General features: G+C 48.2%; 1 pseudogene; it reads right to left on the reverse strand.

Annotated features, from left to right (window-relative positions):
* Window positions 1-14,284: 14,284 nt before the first annotated feature.
* Window positions 14,285-15,844, reverse strand: LOC118591861 (annotated as a pseudogene).
* Window positions 15,845-23,484: the final 7,640 nt, after the last annotated feature.

Here is a 23,484-nt window from a genome sequence, read left to right on the forward strand (position 1 = left end):
CGTACATGGTGGCTCACAACTGTCTGTAACTTCAGTTCTACGTGATCCAATGCCCTCTTCTGGCCTCTGCAGACACAAGACGTACTTATAGTATCCACACATATATGCAGATAAAGCACTCATATAATAAAAATAATTTAAAAAATAAAACGAAAACAACACAACAAAATGCTTTGTGATGCGGTAAGATCCACATAGTCTAACTAAGAAAATGGCAACGTGGCAAGTGGTTCTGTTGTCTGCGGTGGATGTGCTTTTCCCTTCCAGAAGACTGTCAGCCTCCAGCCCCACAGCCTGGCAACAGCAAGATGCCCCAGCCCCTTGTAGAAAAGAGATTGAAGTTCAAGAGCTGAAAGGCTTCATTTGCTTTCTGTTGTTGTGACCTAAAGCAACTTAGGGGAGGAAAGAGTTTATTTCATCTTACACTTCCAGGTCACAGTCCATCACTGAGGGGACCCAGAGCAAGAACACAAGCAGGAACTCAAGCCAAAGCCATAGAGGAGAACTGCTTACTGGCTTGCTCACTGGCTCAGTTAACTCTCTTATACAGCCCAGGCCCATCTGCATAAGGATGATGCCGCCCATAGTGAGCTGGGTCCTCCATGTCACTCATTAATCAAGTCCCTCTCTCATCGACACAGCCACGGGGTAGAAGTAGCTCCTCTGTTGAGAGCCCTTCTTCTCAGGAGATTCTCAGCTGTATCTAATTGACAATAAACACTAACCAGGATACCTCATATTGTGAGGCTTTCACTCAAGAGCATCCACCTCAAAACAAAAACAAACAAACAAAAAAACCCTGTTTGCAAGCCTTGTCTTGTGACAGGAAGATTTTGTTCTGGGTAGAGGAGGAACATTTAAAGAAAAAAAAAATTATGATAGGGATTGTTTGGGTATAAGGAATGTACCCCAAATTGCTATTTCCTTTCCAGAGCAGGCTCCTGGGTATTCTGAGATGAGACGTTCTGTAGGGTCCACTTGGAGGGCTCTGGCACCCGAGGTCCAGCCAGCAAGCCTGCTCCTCAGAGAGCAGCCTCAAGACTGTCTCCACATTACTGCAAAGCAAGAGGACCCTTTCCCACCAAAAGTGCAGATTGCTGGGGAGCTGAGCCATGAAAAATGATCAGAGCCATGCTCCTCTGCTGGCCCCAGAGAAGGGAAAAAATCCTGAAAGCAAATTGTTGTGGTGGGAAAAATGCTGTCTGCATGCCAAGGAGGTCTTGGGTGTGGGGGGTGGGAGGACATTCTGCAAAACTCATCAGTTTCCAGGCAGCTTCGGCACGATGTCATCTCCCCTTCCAGAGGGCCGATGTTTGTGGGATTTGTGACCATGGACGTGCCACCGTGTCTTGGTTTCCCCGTGTGAAACAGGAACCTTGAGAGCCACTCCTGGGGTGGTCTGAAGATACGCAGGCAGCGTGTAGCTGGCTCTTGATACATGCTGCTCTCTTGCCTTAGAAAATGGACGCCGCCACCACCCACAGGGTCCCCTGGATTCTGAAAGGAGGGGCAAATGTTTCCCAATGTGAAATGGGAGCTTGCCTTGAGATCTAGGACCAAACTCTACTGCACTGGACTCCAAACTTAAACTACTACCTTCAGAGAAAGCCAGATGGCCTCTTGCATCCGCCTTTCTCACCAGCCTAAGGTACTGACTGGCCCAGTCCAGATGTCGCTCCTGTCCCTGAGGTCCACTTTGAGTATCCAGTGCTCTCACTGGCCACAGACACCACTGTGGAAGCATGTTCAATGCAGTCTGGGCCACTGGGGTGCACCTGGCCCTAAGGGCAGCCATGCAGCTGTATGCTAGGCTACCTCCCAACATAACATGCTTAGTCCCTGATCCCCCAAACAAACTCCCTGTGCAAGGGTGCCTGGCTCCAGAGGAATCCTCGGTGTGGTCTCGACCTCCGGCTATACCATTCTCTTCGCAGTGAGCTTTCCATGAGGGTGAACTCTCAGTCAGCTCCACTTATGCTGTGGTACCCAGGCATTTAGTCAACATCACACTGGATGTTCTTGGATGAGACTGACCTGGACTAGTAGATTTGAGTAAAACACATCACCCTCCATAGTGTGCCTATTTCTCATCCACTCAGATGAAGGTGGAAAAGACAGGCACAGACATGCATGCACAGAGACAGACAGACACACATACACATGCATGCTCATACAGACATATACACAGATATTATAATTATATGTGGACAGATACATACATACATACATACATACATACATACATACATACATACAGATAGATAGATACATACATACATACATACATACATACATACATACATACATACATACATACACTGTTATGTTACAGACTTTCTTGGGGAAATGCAACATACACATCTACTTACCCCCTATAGGAAATTCACGATAGACCAAAGTAACAATTAACTAGAGTCCAATTTGGTGAACCATTGAGTTACTAAGAGGCATGGGGGTGAGGGGTTTCCTGGAGGGAGCAGGGCTGCCTCTAGAGCAGCTGCATTGGTGAAAAGCCCCCCTATACATACACACGCACACACACCTGCACACACGCGCGCGCACACACAGGGAGCTGCATCCCTGGAGCTCTCTGCAACACTTGCTCAGTAAGAAATCTCCCTGCAGCTCAGCTGGTAGGAGTCTCCTCCCCAGCAGCGACTTAGCATTTTTACGAAGCTAGAGGAAAGGACTTGGAATCCGGAAGACTTAGCTGTCCCAGGTGTGTGATGTTTTGTACCTCCTGGGTCTCAAGACCTCCTTCTTGTGGTAATGCTTAAACTAAGAGAAAACTACTATATAACACAGACAAACAGACAGACAGACACAAGAGATAGACACACAGATATACATAGAAATACAAACGTGGATGGACACACACACACACACACACACACACCAGCAAAAAAGAATCTCACTAGCAAACATGGCAGCCTCTAGCCTGTAGCCCATCTTGCAGATCTTGACCTTGCCAAGCCCCACCCCACCGGCTTCTGTCTACCTCCATCTTTTTCTCTCATGGGTGTGACTCCCTCTGCTCTGCTTCTCTGGAGCACCCAGCTAGCACACCCCTCCTGACGACTGAGCTAAGCTTGGCCATCTGGCCTGCCTCTTCTCCCTGATCCTTGGGCCTTGGTGCCTCTGCCATCTGCCATCTTGTTCTGGTGCCCCTGGGGCCTTTCTGGTAGGGAGATCTTGAGGGAGGTGCTAGATCTGGGTCTCTGTATGTACAGAGTAGTCTCCCCCTCTCAACTGGGTGAAGATTTTTGTTTTTAATACAAGGTCTCAGGCCCAGGCTGGCTTTGAACTCCTCCTCATCCTGCCTCCTCTACGCCTGATTACTATCATTACAAGTGTGTTCCATCCATGCCTGGATATAGGCATGTACCATTATGCAGTGCTGAGGATGGAACCCAGGGCCTTGTACATGCTAGGCAAGCGCTCTACCAACTGAGTCACATCCCAACCTAAAGATGGAGTCCCTTCACCTGAGACTTGTGAACTAAAAGAGACACCTCCAAGGCTCTCTGCTACACAGAGAGGGAGAGGGGCCTTCTCAGAATACATGGGTCCATCTTCTAGGGCTGAGAGCCCCAGGCAGCATGGCGAGCTGCAGTGACCCATCCAGGATGCTGACGGCTACTAATGTCCCACAGACTGGTTCCTGTTGGAATCCTCTGACCCTCTGGGGAGGTGGGGTCTGTACAGCACATGAGGACCAAGGAGTCACTTCTATCACCCAGCCAGTCAGTGGCAAAGCTAATATGCCCACCCGCCCTCTATACTACTGCCTTGGTAAAAGTGTGATTTCTTAATAGAAAAGTAAAATTGAACTTGCGCCCTTTTCTTTAGCTAGTTTGAATTGTCTTGTAGCCAGACGGCCATCCAAATTTTAAAACCATTTTTGGATTGATTGGGAACATAACAGCTTTTAGGGAGTGTGTTCTGCCATGCCAAGCTATTAACTCCCAGCTGAAGGAGACCACGATGCCAGAATGAAAGCTTGATAGTATCTATTATTTATCATATTGTCCCCCATCATCCCTTTATGAAATATGGATGGAGGCCCAGAAATCTTAATTGCTGTGCTCCTTCCAGATGGGAAAAAATAATAATTTTCTCTGTCTGCCTTTCTAATATTCGAATAAAGTTTATGGGGAACTCGGAGTTTATTCCATTTTGGTTGTTATGGGAAAACAAAAACTTTGGACTGCTGCCCGAATCTTTGGAAGCAGTGTACCATGAAGTACGCAGACAGCATGGGATGCTGTTCACTGCTGAGTCCTAGGAAGAACCACATTCTTCAGGTCTGCTAAGACAGCTCTAGGGGCCTCCAAGCCTGCTAGTCAATCAGCTGCTAGCCTCATGGATGCCCCTCGGGGGTTCAGCCAGGGGCAAAAGGCTGTTCTGGGAGCTAGAGGCTCAGATGTAGCCCAGCCTTGGTAACACCTTCCTAGTTGGAGTGTTTACAAGGCCCAGATGCAGCTCCTGGCTCAAATGCCATTGGCTCCAAAATCTTGGACAATTCATTTACTATCTTGGCATATCCTTATCTGCGTTTTCCACATTGGTAAGGTAGGGCCGATAATGCTGGGCCAAAGTCTACCATAAAAAATATGAAACAGGCTTTAAAAAGGAGTCTAAAGCTGTGAGGTGAAGCGCTTCACCCAGAGACATACCGGGAATCCAGGCTGGCCAGCCCCTCCCCCAGGCTTGGCCACTACAAGGTCACCATGCCAAACTGCCTTCCCATACCCACTGCAGGCTGCTGCAGGAGCATGGCTGGCACCAGCCTAGGCCTCTAGGTCCCAGAGGAGGCTCATATGATGAGCCAGAGAAAGAGAGAATACAAGTAAGTGGGGTCAGTCTCCAGCCTCTGCTCTGTACCGGGCATGCCTTGTGAAACCACAAAGACCCCTTCTCCAGAGCTCAGGCCCTTGTTTCTGAGGAGGACAGGATGAGTTAACACTGACCAAGCTTCTCAGATCCACTTTCCTGATTACTGTGGGTCCCTCTCAGGGTCCCGCATCACTTATCTGATAGACTCCAAGGGAAAGGGGACCGTAGGAAAGGAAAGAAGTGCTGGGCTTGGAGAGACCACTGTTGATGATAAAGTTCTTGTCTTCAATGCATGAGGACCCGAGTTCAATCTCCCAAATCCATGTAAAACAAGCTGGGCCTGGTGACAGCTCATTTGCAGTCCCTGGGACTTGATGGCCAGTCTAGCCTACTAGCCATTGAAAGACCTTGTCTCAGAAAATGGCTGGACAGTATCTGAGGAACAGCCCCTGAAGTTGGCCTCTTACTCCCACACACAGGTATACACGTGTACACATGTCCACACACGTGTGTGTGTGCACACACACACACACACACACACAGAAGTGGTAGTCAGAGTGGGATCTGGACAGCTGTGTGCAGGAGAGCACGGCCCTGACCTTTCCAATCCAACCCTAGAAAATGCACACACACACACACACACACACACACACACACACACACACACCCCTCAGAAGGGCTTCCCTGAGCTTAGTGGACAGTCCTTGTGTAAGGAGAGGAGAGGCATCCCTAAACCTAGGACATGAAACACGAGTGAAATGCATTCTTAAACATGTATTTTTATTTTGAAGTGAATGCTTGCACGCTATCTGAGAAACTTGTTAGCTATCCATGCCACCCGAATTCTTTTTGTTTGTTTGTTTGTTTGTTTGTTTGTTTGTTTTAGACAGGGTTTCTCTGTGATTCCCTGGCTGTCCTGGAACTTGCTCTGTAGACTAGGCTGACCTTGAACTCACAGATTAATCTGCCTCTGCCTTCTGAGTGCTGGGATTAAAGGCGTGTTCTGCTGCCACCACCACCTGCCTCCCCTCCCCCTTTATCTTAATTTGCCTCAATTCATTTTGATCAGGAGTGACAAGCTTATATCATCAGTTGGCTTCCAATGATTTCTTTATGGACTTAATGAACATCTTACTGGCTTCAACACCAAGATGCAGTTAAGCTACTCAGGGCAACACTTAAAGCAAAATGGTGGAAACAGGAAAAGATTGCCAGAGATCAAGGATAGGGAAGGAGTGGGTAGAGGAGGGGGATACAGGAGGGAGATGAAGAGGGGAAGGGAGAGGGAAGAGAAAGGAGAGGATGGAGGAGAGAGGGCAGGGGGAGAGACAGGAGGGAGTTGAGGAGGGGAAGGAGGGGTGAGAAAGGAGGGTGGAGGAAGGAGGAGGGGTGAGAAAGGAGGGTGGAGGAGGGATGGGGAAGGAGGGTGACAGAGATGCAGCTTGGACGCTCAGGAGTGGACCCTTCCAGGGAGACCATAAGGAGGACGCAGGTCCCAAACCTGCAGACTGTTAAAGAAAGAAATATTGTATGGTACAGAGCAGTTATAATGTCCAGTGCGGCTCTCCCCCTGGAACAAGTGTGAGCAGTGGCACACTGACTGTACTAAGAGAAAGCGTGGAGGCCGTGGGACTTCCGCACACTTTCTGTTCAGCTTTTCTAACTGAAGAGCTTCCTTGAACAGAGAACCTGGGCATGCATTTTCAAGTCTTGTCTACAAGCGGAGCTTTACGTCACTTCCGAACATTCAAGCCCCTGGAAATGCTTTAGAGACCCAGCTATGTGACTCTGACCTGCTCTCCTCACAGGCTTGGCAAAGCAGCCTGGCCTGATGCTTGTGAAAACCCATAGGCCAACTCCATTCCAACACCGGGAAAGCCCGCGTCTTAGAATACTTCCTGTCCCAAAGCAAATTTGATTCTGTCTTCTCATCCCCTGCTGGGAGCTGCCAAAGGGGGTGGTCTCTCCTCCCTCTCCCCTTATGCTCTTATGGAGGAGGGGAAAGGACACAAAAAGCTTAATGGATTTCATTCCATGCTCCAGAGCCCAGTATTTCCAAATTCATTATTCAGCTTTTCTTCAAAACATGTCCTCTGAGACATAGCAGAAGTGCCTGCAGGGCAGAGGCCTGGAACGTACTGGGCTGTCATTCCGACAGCCTCCTACAAGTTCACAGGCAAGTTCACAGCAGCATCTCTGCCAGGGCACAGGCAACAGGCAACACTTTCAGAACTTGTGTTACACTCTGCCCTTTCCCTCTCTTGAAACCACCCGAACACTGAGCATATTCATTTCTAGACCTACTGCCATCCTTAGATACCCGGCACAGGTTTGCACACGTTTAGAAGAGCCCTGGGTCGCTAGAGACATCCATAGGTTGTATCACCCATAGATCAAACTATCTCAAGATATGAAGACCATGAGTACCCCATTTTGCAGATGGGGAAACTGATGTTAGAGACGCTAAGTAGCTCTACATTTTCAAAGTAAGCCAGGAGGACTTGCCAAAGGTTGACTTCAAGCTTTGTACCAACCATGGCCCGTGTGGGAGATGTTCATCAATGGTTGGGTCTTCTGAGGGCCACTGCATGGAAGTCCATCCAAAGGACAGGGAAAGAGCTTTTGTGGCAAGATGGAGTAGACAAGACAGAGAGAGGAGAACTCAACAAAGACCCTGCTTCAAACAAGGTAGAAGGGGGAGGCCAGCACCCAACCTTGTCCTCCCGTCTCCACAGACTCAAGTGCCTGCCCTCACACAAATGAATTGCATTCCGGCCCACCTCCCCACCACAAGAATTAGTAAGTAAAATGATGTGTGTGCCAGCAACCAGGCAGAGGTCAGTCCTGCAATGCCAGACAGATCCAGTGGACAGCAGAAGAAGCCCCACACTGTTCCTGTGGTTCCTCTTCCTGGACTGTCAGATGACTGTGACCAGAGGTCACAGGTTGAAGGTGCTCAGCCCCTCGGTTGAGTGTTCTCCTGTCTCCATTCTGAAATCCTAGATACTGTTAGAACTTGGTAGTCTGGGATTTCTAACACACCCTGTTGTGTGCCCGCTCACGGAGCCACAGGTAGTGGGTGGGACCTGGGATTGGGAAGGAAGTTCCTGGGCTGCAGTTTAACTGCCTGAGATCCTCTCAGAATGTACGTCTCTCCTCTCCCATCATGCATGAATCAGCTTCCATCGCTGCGACAAAATACATGTCATCCACTTAAACAAAACGGTTGTTTTGGCTCAGAGCTCTCAGTCCATACTGATTAGCCCTACTGCTTTGGGGCCTGTGGCCAGCCTGACTGCTGTGGCAGGAGTTACCTAAGAAGCTGCCCCACCCCATCCCACCCCTGTCCATGGTTAGGAAATGCACTTGGTTTGGGAGCCCCTGGATGCAGATGGTGAGACAGAGTTAAGGGCACAGAGGGAGGGGCATGGGAGACTGGCCTCCCCTGTGGTTGCCTGAGCTTGGTCTGGCAGGGACTGGTGAATCAGGGCAAACTCCAAGAGGATTCAACCTCCCTTCCTACCTCTCACAGCACCCTAGGATTGTCTGAAAGTGGACAGGTCTGCTCTAAGAGCACCTTAAAAGGCTCAGGAAGACCCTCCCAGCCACTGAGGCAATGAGAGTGCCAGGCTTCAGCCCTGCAGGGAGATCCCCCCTGCCCCTGTACTATGTCTGTGAATGATGCTAACTTGCCAGCCCACTTCTCTGGTATATGCACAGGGGGCTGAGAATCTCCATAGGACACACCTTGTGCCACATCCCACACATCCTGTTCCTTTGCACTGTTGTTGGACTTTCTAAGTCTGGTTAAAATTGTTTCTAACATTTCAGGGTTTAATTGTTGCAATCTGCAGACTTTCTGGTTCTGTTGCTTTCCGAGCTTCTGTGCCTATTCCCTTAGTTCAGTCTTCCAACTATGCTGAGGATAAATTTTGTTGGCTAACCAGAAAATTAAATGAGCCAAAAATGCCTCTCCCCGAGCATTCTGGGAAATAACAGCTTGGGTGCTCCACGAAAGAGCAGGAACTGTGGACTTTGTGGGTCACTCCAGCCAAACTCAGCAGTCTTTGCCTCCCCACCGTGTGACCATGGAAAAACCCTCCAGTAATTCAAAGCTCTAAATGGCCCCATCAACAAAATGTGGGAGCAGACCTGTGTGCCCAGAGCAGCAACATGAATATGTAATTCCTCAGGGATCGGGTCCATTGAAAGAGGAGGATTTTCTAATAATGATTGCTGATGGAGAAGGGATGCTTTCTGTGTGCCACACATTGCCACTCACCATCAAACACATACACACTCATGCACATATACACATACACGTGCATAAATGCTTATACATGTTTACATGTGTGCTTGCACAAATATACATGTACAAACACACACACATGTGATTCTTCCAACATCATAATGGGGAAAATAATTTATGTTACATTTAGTACATTACATGTAATTACATACTTAATTTACATTAGCCCCATTTTACAGACCAGGAACCTAAGGCACAAAGGTGAGCAAACAAATGAGGGCTAGTTGGCAAACCTGGGGCTTGAACCATGAAATCTGTGCTTTCAATCCATACCATTGGCTACCATGCTTTGTTCCCTCTGGACAAACCAAAGTGATTACAAATTACATGCTTCTATTTCTCAGAAAATTCATATAGTGGCTCAAAAATATCATTTTCTTTTTCATCCTGTTTCCCATGGAGTCTGCTCCAAAGCAGAATTCCCTTCAGACCCGTTTAATTTGGAATCTAGTATGTTACTGGTCAAACGTCCATCTGACTAAGACCCCATCTTAGGAGGGTCCAGTGTGACTGTGCTGGCTTACATTTTCTCACCTAATTATTTTCACAGGAAAAAAAAAACTGCAGCTCAGCAGAAATGCAAGCCTTGTGATGAGGAGGGGACCGTCTACTGGTTTCTCTTGCAAACCATTTCTCCCATCTCCTTGTGAAGAAGGGGATATGGGACAGCCCCCCTCCCTGGGTGCTCACCATAGTTCATCTTAGAGACATTGGGGGACATGGAGGGAAGCTGGTCACCATGTCAGTGCTCTGGCTCTGTGGGAATCAAGAGTCAGAAACATATGAGGTTAATGACAGGACACTGATGCTGGTTGGGAATCATCAAGAAGCTGGGGCTGCAGAGATGGCTCAATCTATAAAGTGCTTCTGCACAAAGCACAAGGTCTCAAGTTCAATCCCCAGCAGTCACATAAAAAAGCCCCTCACGGCTGCACATGCTTATAATCCCAGCGCTGGAAGGGGTGGGGGGGGGGGGAAACAGGAGGATCACTGGGGCTGACTAGACAGCCAACCTAGCCTTGGAGGACTCCAGACCAATGAGAGACCTTGTCTTTAAAAATTAGGTGGACAATGAGACTTGAAGCCTGAAGTTGTCCTTTGACCTCTCCATACATGTGCACTCTCACATGTATATCAGCACGCGCACACACAGAGAGAGAGAGACAGAGAGACAGACAGACAGACAGACAGACAGACAGAGACAGAGAGGGACAGAGAGAGATAAAGACAGAGAGAGAAATAGGGGAGTTGTCTCTTGCCTAACCTCATCTAGTCAACCAGCATCGGGTCTAGACTGGATTTTTTAGGTTTTGCACAAGTAGTTTCTCCACTAACTTGAAAAATATGGCAGGCTTTGAACTTGATTTTATCTTCAACAAAGTGGTAGGACTGAGTCTTTAAAAGTTTCAGTTTCCCCAAACCCATAAAATAAAAGCTAGCCGTCAGGGAAAAGCAGGGTAGAGGTAGACTGGGAACCCGGCAGTCGGGAAGTCTCCCTGAAGAAGCATCAGTACCCCAAGCCGCTGCCACTGGGCAGCTTCCAAAAAACCCGGACTGCCTATGAGGATAAGTCTGCAGCACCAGGGGGACCTGTCTGTATTGGCAAGTCCATAAACACTTCCAAAAAAGGGGGCAATGTGGCCATTCATTAAGAAGTTTTTGGTGGCCTGGAATCCTGGTTCAAAGGAAATGAAAGTTCTTTTAAACAATCCCAGCTCCTTGGTCCAAGCCAGAGGTCTGCAGTGCTTGGAGAGATATTCCTGGTTTATTAAGGACTGAGTGGAAAAAAGGCAGGAGGCCAAGCTTGGTTGTCCTTGAAGGCTGGCACCAAGCAGCTCAGGCTTTTCACATGCCCGTAAAGGAGGATGGAGGGTGTAACAGATGAGTCGGCATGAAGAGGGGGACCTGGACCCTGGCAGAAAGACTTAGGAGCTCTCACTCCACTGAATTGGCAAGGCCATGTGCCAGCAGGTGGTCTTGAAGAAGCCCCATTGCCCACTGGGTTTTCTCCTAGGCCAGTCAGGAGGCATCATGAAAGGCAGGGCTCTGGGAACTGCTCCGAGTCCCTGCTTTGCTATTTACCAACCATGTGGTCTTTGTTTGGCAGCTTATGCTGTGAGCCAGCATCTCTTTACCTGGATTCTGGGCATCAAGATGTGGGTGAGGACTGCCGAGCTGTTGGAGGTGGATTTGAGTAAAGCTCACCCGTGTCTTTATAAAGTGCGTCATGTCTTTATTATCCCTGGTTGCTGTGACACTTGCAATATGAGAAGTAGCACTACCTGACCTCCCACTTTGAGCAACAAAAACTTCTGTGTTTGAAGGCAAGAGATGTGGTGCATACCCTGAGTGGGATTGGGGTCTGAAGATGTTAAAAATGGCAGCGCTCAGATCTGATGAAGTGGGAAATACAGAGTCATGAAGACTCTCTGTTGGAGCCCACCGAGGTTTCCTAGTGACTTTACCCAGCAGGACTACATAAGAGGATGATTGGGCCACAGGCCTGGGTACAAGATGTTTGGTCCATACTTGACTGTATCTAGCAGGGGAGGTCTTTTTGCCTTGCTCCTTGGCATTGTTATAAAAAGCCCTTTTGAATAAAGTTCTGGGCTGGTAGGTTTTGACCCAGGCCCTCCCGAAGCTGTCCTGTGTTTCTGTCTTTCCTCTCATTGTCTAGGTATCTCTTGCTATCTAAATATTTCCCACTTCTTCCTGCTCAAGAGCACCCTGGTCATAAAAGTGGGGGCTGGTCCCCACAACTCTCACCAGCACACTGAGCTGGGTGCTTAGTGGAAATGTGTGTCACAAATTTATATCAAATGGGCTATGAGAAAGGACACTCAGGACAGATCAGTTGAGAATCATTATTAGCATATAGGTAGAAAGAGGAAACCACCAGGCATCTAAGGAACCCTCCAAGCTAAAATCAGAGATGCAATCAAGGGGGAAAAGGAATCTGAGGAAACAGACTATGAGATAAAAAAGGGATGCTATTGTATGATATAAGATGATAAAAGAACAGGTTCCTATATAAAAGGAACAGCCAGTGAACACATACATACTCTGTCATGGATTTTTTAAAAAGGATGGAAGAACTAATCCAATTAAATATTTGTAAGATAAATATCAAAAAATGTCTCAGAAAAGGTGGGGTGACAAGGGAAAAGATGGAAGGGGGCTTGAATGATGGCCCAGCAGTTAAGGCATTTTCTACTCTTGCAAGAGGAATGTAGTACCCAGAACTTACATTGGAGTGGCTCATAACCAGCTCTAACTCTAGCTACAGGGTATCCATCACCTACTTCTAGCCTCCAAAGGCATCTGCACCCACTTTGCATACATACAGAGATACACAATACACATAAATAAAATTAAAGTAAATCTAAAAAATGGTTAAAGAAAAAGATGGAAGGTAATGGGGCAGAAAAACAAGAAAATGAAAACTCTATACAGGAAGTTTACTTTTGACTAAAAGTTACTAGAGGAATAAATCAAATAGGAAAGAAAAAAAATCTTCAAAGATCTAAAAACATCTTTTTTTTTCCAGGGCAAAGGAGGGAGTTTTCAGACTGAAGTCCCCCACTGCATGTCCAGACACTAGACAAAGGAGTCTCACTTCATGTAGCTAATAATATCAGGCATCTCTAGCGCTCGCCCAGACTGTAGTAGGCTGCGACTTTGTGGCGTGGAAAGACACAGATTTTAATATAAACTCCACCCCAGCAGAACTTCCCATGGAGTGTGGTCACAGAACATCTCCAGATATACAAAGTTGAGAATTCTGTATCTCTCATATACTTTTCCTCGGAAAGTTATAAGGGGATGTGCAGGACAAAGAAGGTCAGAAGGAGAAGGGCTGGAGGGATAGCTCAGGTGGTAAAGCGCTTGCTACCCAGCAGGAGGACCCGGGTTCTGTCTCCAGAACTCCACGGAGAAAAGGTGCTTGTGGTAGTGTGTACCGGTAGTCCCAGCACTGAAGAGGGGCCCACAAGCAGATCCCTGGGGTTCACTGGACAGCCAGCCTAGCTCAACGAGGGAGCTTTAGGTTTAATGAGACACTCTGTCTCAAAAAACAAGGTATCTAGCCACTGAGCAAGACAGATCTCCAGCCTTTCTATGTATGAACACATGTGCATATGTACTACCACCCTCTTGATGGAAAGATGTGATCCATGAAGAAACAGAACTCCTCCTGGGAAAGGCTTAGGGTCCCTAGGCTGCTGCTAAGGGAACACTCCAGTCATGTGGTCATGATTACTGCAGTTTGGATCTGGGGTGTTCCCCAAAGGATGGTATAATGACTTTGCTAGAGACACACAGCTCCAGTGTCATGCGCATCCATCATGTTCTGTAGGACATGAAGCCCCTCCCTAGGCAGATCCAGTGTCTTGCATATGCTGGCTACCTGGTTAGCGCCTGGTCTTAGACACTGAGATGTCCTCACTGTGATCAGTTAAAAGAGGCTGAAAACTCTTCACAACAAATCAAAACAAGTGCTACACATAACTGCAAGTGATGTATTGAGAGTCTTGTCATTTTTACAATGGAGGGCATCAGCGTCTGTGGCCTCAGCTGGCCCTCCAAGAGACTATCACAGGGCCTTGGTGGGAGGTGGGAAAGGGACAATTGAGTGAGACTATATGGCCAGGAATCTGCTTCCAAGCAGAGAACCTGAAAAGCCCTGGGCTGGCTATAAAGTATTAATCCAAATAATCTGGGAGAAAAATAACTTTCACTCAGTCAAGGACGCCTTCTGAGTCTTCTGGATGCAGTATTGGCCTTCGGCAAGTGGTAAAAATGGCCCCCGTCCCAGAACCCTTCCCTCCCTCCCACCATCTTCCGCTTTTAAAATACCCCAATACAATCCAATAAAATAAATGAGAACGAAAGAGGTCTGAATTTAATATTCTAGGGTATAATTCAAGTGCAGCCAGTTGGACGGCTTCCCTGTTAATCAGAAGAATAACAGCTTCTCTCCTTGCTTTGTTTGTAGAACAAGAAGTTAATACTGTTTAGGAGCACCACATGGATGTGTGGCAAGAACACAGCACCGAGAAATGCAGCCTGGCTTGTCACGGGCTCACAGCCTCTACCCTCAAAGGTCACGTCTTCTCCAGCCTGACTGCATTATGACTACTTTCAAACCTTCTTAAATCGGATCCCTAGGGTATCCCCTGACCTGCTGAGTGCAGCATAAATGCTTTTGAACCGCTCAGACTTGCCTAATCTACACGGGCGATCTTCTGCACCAGAAGAGGCCAGAGAAGCATCATTAGCACCAAGCAGAATGAGTAATAAACAAACATGATGGTGTATGGCGGATAGACTGCTTCAAGAGTGCATTGCACTGTGGTGGTGTAATCTGGACTCGGGTTGTAAAGCATTGTGTACCAATCAGAAAGCATCAGTACTCAGCAGGAATGGATGTAAAGGACACCCATTGGGTCACTCACAAGGAAGGTGATGATGGCTGCCATACTGCACTCGAACAGCACAGTGATGTGCTGGAAAAGAGCAATGGAGCATTTCCCCCTCTCCAGTACTACTCAATGAAGAACCAATGTAGAACAAGAGGAAACAGCCATAAACCCAAGGTAGAGCCAGTCATAAAGTTCAAGGGACCATGCGAGGCTGACAGTAATTTTGTACATTTGTCCTCTGTCCCCTTGGGCACACCCATTGGCCACGCTAGGTTCTCCAGAGAAGCCCAGGGATTAGCCGGTCAGATGCAGCACCCCTCAAGGTCACGGGTGGAGCAAATACCACTACATTTGAGTCTCAGCTTCTGAATATAGAGCCCCAGATCTGGACTCCTCTGAAACACCCACCCAGCTCCTGTTCACATTGCAACCCCTCAGAAGCCTGGGCTCAAGGGTTCAGGTTAAGATCAAGCCTTCCAACAGAGCGGTTGGCTGAGGCTCAGGCTTGGGCTGGTGTTTAAATCATAAAGCATTGTCCAAGGAAGAAAATTAAAATGCAGATGAGGCTCAGAGCTAGTTCATCCTTCAGAGGGGCTAGAAACGGCCTGCCCATTGTGGCTGGGAAACAGCCATGGTACATCTTAGACAGGTGGATTAGAAAGGCTTCTGTTCAGAGGGGCTTTCCATCTGGAGCCCCTCACCCGAGACAAGTCCACAGGAACACAAAAGTGGACACGTGGGTTCTGTGTCGACAGCTCTTGCCCAGGGTGCCCATCACAGCATGGGAAAAGGTCTTCCAGACACCAGCAGTTCCAGAAAGGCACACGGGCTTCGCCTCTGCTCCTTGCACGGCTCCTGCTCTGTTTTGAGTGCTCTCAAGCTGCCCTGCCCTCTGCTGCTCACCCTTCCCCCGATGTGTCCCCAAGTCCTTCCAGAGTACCACCTCCACTAGGGAGGAATGACTCCATGTCATCCCTCCCACTGTCCCTCAAGCCTTCTCACTGACAGGCTGAAGCCCAAGTGTATGGCCCAGCTTCTTGGGGACAGGTGAGACTTTTGTCCCTAGATGTTCAGCCCTCTAATGTACACCGTGGGCCTTTTCACTGGCCTCTCTGGATGACCGTTACATCCAACACGATGCTCTGGACTGGGGGTGTGGGGGTGTGGGGTGTTGGGGTGGGGGTGTGGGGTGTGGACACGACACGGACACCTAATGTCGGAACTGGTACAGTCCCTTTGCGCTCACTCTTCGGCGGACAGAGGTACCAACAAGAGACATGGGGACCGCATTCTGCCTATGGACAAGACTTGGGCCTCTCTACACAGCAGACACAGCTCCTCCCAGACAGCCCTTCCCAGTGCTTTGTCCACAGTGACCCGATAGGTATCGTGATGGCTCCTCCTTTAACCCTTTAACTCAAGTGACAGTGATTCTAGGGGCGGCTAGTCTCCTGATGCTGAGTCCCTATTCCCCAGTGTGTGTGTGTGTGTGTGTGTGTGTGTGTGTGTGTGTGTATGTGTACATGCGCGTGCGCACACACTGCTGTGTTTGTGCCACAGCACATGTATGGAGTACATCACCGCCTTCCACTCTGTCTTGAGATACAGGGTCTCTCTCGCTGCTTCTGCCTTGTTGCTGTACACCAGGCTAGCTGGCCTTGGGAGCTTCCAGGGACCCCACGTCTCTTCTCCCTCACCTTTCTCTCACTGGGATTGCAAGTGAGCCTCAAAGCCCAGCTTTTCATGTGGGTTCTGGGGACCTGAGCTCAGATCTCATGCTTGTAAGGCAAGAATTCTACCAATTGAGCTATCTCCCCAAACCCTCAGTGACCACTGGAAAATGAATGAATGAATGAATGAATGAATGAATGAACGAACAAACAAACAAATAAATAAATAGAAAGTAAAACATTGCACCATTCCTTGGACTTAAGTCCTACCCCACTCCATGATGGGCTCATCTTAGTTAATTATACCTGCAATAAACCTATTTCCTAATAAGGCCAGGTTGGGAGGCACCAAGTTTAGGATTCCAACTTGTGGAATTTTGAAGGATACAACAAATGGAGGGAAAAGAAGTGACTTGAATTCAGGAAGCTGAATTCTCAGCCCGGGGCTATCTCTGGCTGGGGGAGATTGCTCCACAGGCATCTGAGCTCACTACCTCATTTGTTGGTGGAATAAATCCTACTCACATGGCTTCCGGCTTCCGGCAGGAGGGCACAGATAGGTCTGCAATGCTCCATGTGTGCTGTGAGGCCCTGATGGTTCCTGCTAGCCACCTTCAGTCTTCTCTGATCATAGGTCAGCAGCCAGAGAAGAAGAGCTAGCCAGCTCTCCTCCCCGCCTGGACTCTCTTTTTTGAATTAAACCGGGTGCAAGATTCTCCACACCACTAAAGTCAGAAGGGGGCCCTCAGAGAGAAACTCCACCACAGGCAAAATACCTTCGGATCCCTTCAAGAGGAAAAGCCCTTTTGGTCCACAGATGGGTAATTGTATTCACTGTTTCCAAATGTCAGATGCCAGCCTGGGCCTGCTTTGCCCAAGATCAAACAGGTTGCCTAGGCCCCCTCTCCACTGATGTGGGTGAGCATTTAGCCACGGTGGAGAAGAGCAATTCTGAGCAGAGTGGCCATAGTCTGTGCCACATAGAAACTAAGTTAGACAATGAAGAATCACACCCAAACAGGGAAAGCCCTCTGAGCAGGCAAGGATACACAGTTGTGACACCCAACGCAAACAAACAAAAACTGGAACATCTGAATTTCATGATAAAAGCCAGACTTAACCTGCCCATGAATTGATATTTGTTGGTGGCCTGGGAAATGAGTATCCAAACACTGAGGAGGTTGCAGGGTCCTCACATATTGCTCTGGAAAGAGTGGAAGCTAACAGGAACTTTCCAGAAAGCATCCTGGGAATGTGCAGTCAAGCCCTAAATGATGTCTTTGCCCCGAGGAAGTAATCAGATAAGAGCTTGAAGCTGAAGATGGTCTTGGTGGAAATGTGTTGAACAGCAAAGGATGCAGATACCCTAACCTGCCTACCAACCCTTTCCAGGTTCCCTGCCGTGCTGAGGATCCAGGCAGCACCGCCCCACCCCCCCAAAGTCCGCCTGCCACACATCTACCTCCGCTTCAGTAACTGCTCACAGGGTGGCTCTTTCTTCAGCACTGTCTCCTTTAACAACACCAGTGGTGAGCAGAGCACAGAGGGCCCATCCCACCGCCTGTGTGATAAACACTGGTGACCCAAAGCAACCCGGAGAAGAAAGGTTCTGTTTCTACTCACAACTCCCAAATCACAGTCCACCACCAGGGGAAGTCAGGGGAGGAACTCGAGGCAAGAAATGAAGCAGGGACCATGAAGGAACTCTACTTACTGCCTTGCTCAGCCTGCTTTCTTTCTTTCTTCTTCTTCTTCTTTTTTTTTTTTTTTTTTTGTTTTTTTTTTTTTTGTTTATTGAGACAGGGTTTCTCTGTGTAGTTTTGCGCCTTTCCTGGAACTCACTCTGTAGCCCAGGCTGGCCTCGAACTCACAGAGATCCGCCTGGCTCTGCCTCCCGAGTGCTGGGATTCAAGGCATGCGCCACCTCCTCCCGGCTCAGCCTGCTTTCTTATACACCCCAGGAAACCTGCCCAGGGGTGTCACCACCCATAGTGGGCTGTGCCCTCCCACATCAATCAATTATCAAGAAAATGTGCCCATAGACTTGTCTACAGGCCAGTCTCGTGGAAGGAGCTTTTTCAATTGAGGGTTTCCTCTTTCCAGGTGACCTGAGTTTGTGTCAAGCTGACAAAAAAAAAAAAAAAAAAAAAAAAAAAAAACAGCGCAAGCAGAGACCCTTCTATGCAATTACAAAAGTTCACCAAATTCCATTCGATGCAGAGCTTGCCCCATAAAACAAAATTAAGGGAACAACTGAGTAGAAACAGAAGCCGGGATTTGAAAACCTTAGCAATGACCCTGTGGCCACGCTACATGGGAAGAGAGCTGCATGGGATGGAGAGCAAGGTTTGTTAACTTGGAGGCTGTGGTATTAGGAGATTAGGTCTTGGGCCTGGGCTTGATGGGGAGAAGCAAGGAATCTCGGGATTATAACCTAGAGAGGAGTGGGTAGAAAGCCTTCCGGCCAGCCCCAGGAGCTGACTCAAAAGCTTGTCCCAGCTGAATGTCCTCTGCCACTCATACTATACTTCCCTGGATGCCCACTCCACTGCAGTGTCTAAATTCCCCGCATGATTAGAGAATCCTGAGGCAGAGCTATTTAAGGCCAGGCTATCATCACGACTAAGGATATGCTGGATATAGTAGAAATTGTCAGTAGGCTGCTGTGTTAGATCTGTGTTAATGCCAGGAACCACCCATGCTCAATAACTGTATAAAGACAAAGGTTTATGTAGCTCACAGTCTAGAGGTTCAAAATCCAAGGTTTCACTGGTTTGGCTAACGCTTGTTGGAATAAGTGGCCACCTCTCCAGCTGGTACTGAAAGACAAGCAGGGTCCTACAGTCCTCTCTGAAAGCATGCTTTCCATGACCCAGCTTTTAAAGGCCCCAGCACCTCCCAATTCTGTTAGCCAAGGACTGAGCCTTTATCATGTTGGTGCCCTGTGAGACATCACCAACATTCACACCACAGCCTGTGGGAAAAGCATATGCAAAAATCTCCTTGAATGTACATCAAGCTGGCTATAGAGTGTGTCTATTGAAAATGGATATAGTCCATAAACACTCCAGCCAGAACCAAGTATAACTAAGAGAATGATTGCATTCTGCTGCTTCTCCTTGCATCCTCTCACCCCAGCTGCTCTAGGGCTTATCTGAAGGCCAATGTGGTAAGGGCATATTTTCAATTGATGTTCTCACTTCCCAAATGACTCTAGCCTGTGTCAACTTGACATAAAAAAATAGCCAACATGGATGGATGGATGGATGGATGGATGGATGGATGGATGGGTGGATGGGTGGATGGGTGGATGGATGGATGGATGGATGGGATGGATGGAAATGAGTGGCAGTGTGGATGGATGGATGGATGGATAGGATGGATGGAAATGCGTGGCAGTGTGGATGGATAGATGGATGGGTGGATCAACAGGGATGAATGGAAATAGATGGGAGAGTGGATAGATAGGTGTATGGGATAGATAATGGATAGATGGGTGGTTGTGTGGGTGGATGAATAGCTGGGTGGATGGATGGATGGGTGTGTGAGATAGATGGATGGGTAGATGGGTAGGTGTGTACTTCCAATGAATGAATGGATGGATAGATGGGTGGGTAGATAGATGCATGGATGAATGGATGGAAATGGATTGTAGTGAGTAGCCATTCCAGCTTTGATCTGGAAGTTCCAACCCCCATTGAGGCTTCGGTAACAGTCACACCTACAAGGCAGGGCCAAGAGAGGACCCTGAAGACTCGAGATTCAGATGCGCGGGCTCTCTTGGTTCCTGGACCCTGGACGCTGGAGGTAGACCATGCAGAGTTCTCCAGAGGCCGGACTGTGCTACACTTTTCCCAGACCCTGTTACCTATCCCTTCACTTGTGAGTTACCCTACAAAATAAACCTCCCTTTTAACTACGTGGAGTGGCTTTAATAATTTCACCAACAATGAGTGGATGAGCAGCATTTCAGAACTATAAGGAGCTAGTCAGCTCAGTCTACTCCTTTTATCTCAAGGGACCAGAGGCCTGGAGTGGAGAAGTGATTTTCTCAAGACCAGTAATTTTAAGGATATGACATGTACCCTCCAAAAACTCGTATTCCTTATCTGGTAGTATTCTTTGGGAGGTTCTAGGAACTTTAGGAGGTGGGTCCTAGTTGGAAGAAGTCACTTAGAGACATGTTCTAGGACTTACATCTTGACCTCTTTGACTTCCTGGATGCTAGAAGGGGATGGTCTCTGTCATACGCTTCTGCTACTAGGATGTTGAGTCTCTCTGTGTTCCCAGAATCATTGGAACAAGATTAAAATCTCTGAAAGCTTGAAGACAAATACGTCCTCTTCCCCTTGAGCTGTGACCCTCTGGCATTTGATCACAGCAATAAGAAAGACAGCCTCACACAGAATCATACTACCCACAGTCCCTGTGCCATTCATGGGAGTCCCTTGCCTCTGTCCCAAGCTGCCCATGAAGCTGCCTTGTCTCATCTCAAAATCTTCAAAGAGGTAGGAGTGGTCAGGGTTCTGCCCTTGTCTGGACTCCGCAGCTCTCTCTGGCAATCTAGACACTGGAAGAGGCACAGTCTCAGGCGAAGGGACCTCAAGGGCAAGGTCTAGTTGTCTTACTAACTGGCCATGCAACTTAAGGAATGTTACTTGGCCTTTCTGGTCTCCTAAATAACATGGTAGGGCCAGTTGTCATTGGGTTCAAGGGGAGAGAGAACCAGCTCCAGGGCATAAGTTTCCAAACCCAGCCTGGGGGCTCAGAAGCCCTGTCACCAAAGTGTGGACAAAGGCTATCCCAAGGAGAGTTGCTGCTGCAAAATGGGGATGGGGATGTCCTTGGTGGCCACAGTAATGCTCCTCCCCTAAGAAGTATCCAAGAAGCCAAGGAGCTTCATGATCCACTGTGGATAGTGGCCATTGGGTCACCCAGAGCTGGCAGAGGCCATCATACAGGATGTCATCCCACAAGACTTTTATTAAAACAAACAAGAAACCATCTCTATATATGCCTAGCCTCATGAAGCCTTATCAACCATTCTGTGAGCCGAGGAAAGAATGTCAACACATCTCTCAGTGGCAAGTAGTTCTGGCCACCCGGGCACTTAAGAGACACTGAGGTGTCCTTATTCTGCAATCCCCATTCTACAGCCCCAACAGAATGGCCCATCTGGAAGGACTGCTTTGGCCAGGTTAGAGCTGCAAGTGTCAGAAAGTGAGGGCTGAGGGAAACCGCAGGCTAAGATCAGAGCTTCTGGGGGTGGGACTCTGACTATGCCAACTCCATCAATCCCTGCTGTGTGGCACCAGGGGAGAGCCAGAGGGGAGGGGACTCCAAGAGTGAGGTAAATGCTAAGTCACAGGCCACCTGAATGGGGTCAGAATTCCAGTTAAGAGCTGGCCACTCAAATCCAGTGAGCCCTTTCCTGCCACGCAGACAAGATGTCTACATGTCATTGAAGGCCTGACAGAGAGGGCTATGCACTGCCATCCCATCATACAGGTCCAACCACTGGCGAGACAAGAGGAAGGCATCCAGCCTGGAAGATGCCCAAGGCATCCTTGGAGCAAATGTGCCTATATCCCCAATACTGCACAGTCCAGAGTCCACAGCAGACTCTCCCCATACAAACTGTGGGCCTTTCTCTCCAGCTACAGGCCACTCTGGTTCTGCACAGAGACCAAGGTTTTAGGTGCCCATGAACAGATGCTCCAGAAGTGACCTTCAGCTGGTGAGGAACGAGCACTGAAGAGCAATCACAGCTGGGCCCTGACTCCCATGAGGCAACAACTCCAATGTGTCTCACCTGCCCTAGATGCTTCTACAGGACAATGCCCACTGCCCAGGGGCCAAGAGCTGTTCATCATCTCTCATTTCAATTCCCTTTTCCTCCCTGTGCTTCCTGGGGGTCATGGCATACAAGTGCTTCCATCCTGTCTTTCTCTCCAGATCTGCTCTGAGCTAGCTATATTCTGAGAGTGGCCAATGTCAGCTGCGGGGAGCCCAGGGCGCTTGTACTCACGGCTTGGATTCTGTCTGTCCTCCTTGCTGCTTCCTGCCACAGATTTACCCCGCTTAGAGACAAATGGTGATTCTGTCCCCAAACAGACACAGCAGAAATAAGCTGGGCCGAGCATCAGAGTTCCCCTTGATGCAGTCAAGTTGACATAGAAGATTGACAGACAAGCTGAGGATGGAAGTGGAGACAAACCCCTAGGTGAATATTCAGCTGGTCAAGCTGCGGTGGAGCCCACCTGAGTTATCACCAGGACACCATGGATTCTCCCATTCTCAGGCCTTTGCCCTTGGGCATCACCACAGTCTGCATCTCCATCCAGCTAACAGGAGGGATTCTATGAGCTCAGCCTTTGCATTGTGAAGCTCAGTGCTGTGCAGTAAATCCATGTGTATGTGTATGTGTATATGTGGGTATGTGTGCATGTGTTTCCATGTGCAGTGTATGTGGTGTTTGTATGTATATACATATATGTCTATATGTCTGCTTATATGTGCATATGTGTGTTTTTTGTTTGTTTGCTTGCTTTGGTTTTTCAAGACAGGGTTTTTCTCTGTGTAGCCCTGGCTGTCCTGGAACTCTCTCTGTAGACCAGGCTGGCCTCAAACTCAGAGATCCACCTGCCTCTGCCTCCCAACCGCTGGGATTAAAAGTGCCAGCCACTAATGCACGATGTGTGTGCATTTTATGTGAGGTATATGTATGTGTGTGTATTTATATACTCATATGTATGTGTACAGTATGTGGTTATGTATTGTGGTGTGGATGTATGTATGTGTATGTGTTTATATGTGTAGTACATGTGGTATTCATATATATATATATATTTATCTGTGTGTGTATGTGTGGGTAGTGTGTGTGGAATGTATGTGTGTGTGTGTGTGTGTGTGTGTGTGTGTGTGTGTATATATATGTGCCTGAGTATGTATGTGTAATGTATATTTATATGTGTATACATATGTGGTGTATGTGTGTGCACGCACACCTGTGTGCACCCGCACATGCATGCATGCATGTGTACATGTATGAAATGTGGTATGTAATACAAGCATCCTACTGAGTCTGTTTCCCTGAAGAAACCTGGCTAATATACTTTCCCTAGAAATTAGGCTTTTGGAGATGATTCCATATGCCCTCCATGTTTTCTGCCTAGAGTCACTCAGATGAATACTGTTCCCTGGACCCTGAGCCCAGGCTCCTTTTTCCTTAAATCAGCCCTTCTAGGGC

Source organism: Onychomys torridus, chromosome 10, assembly GCF_903995425.1.
Source record: "Onychomys torridus chromosome 10, mOncTor1.1, whole genome shotgun sequence".
Taxonomy (NCBI): domain Eukaryota; kingdom Metazoa; phylum Chordata; class Mammalia; order Rodentia; family Cricetidae; genus Onychomys; species Onychomys torridus.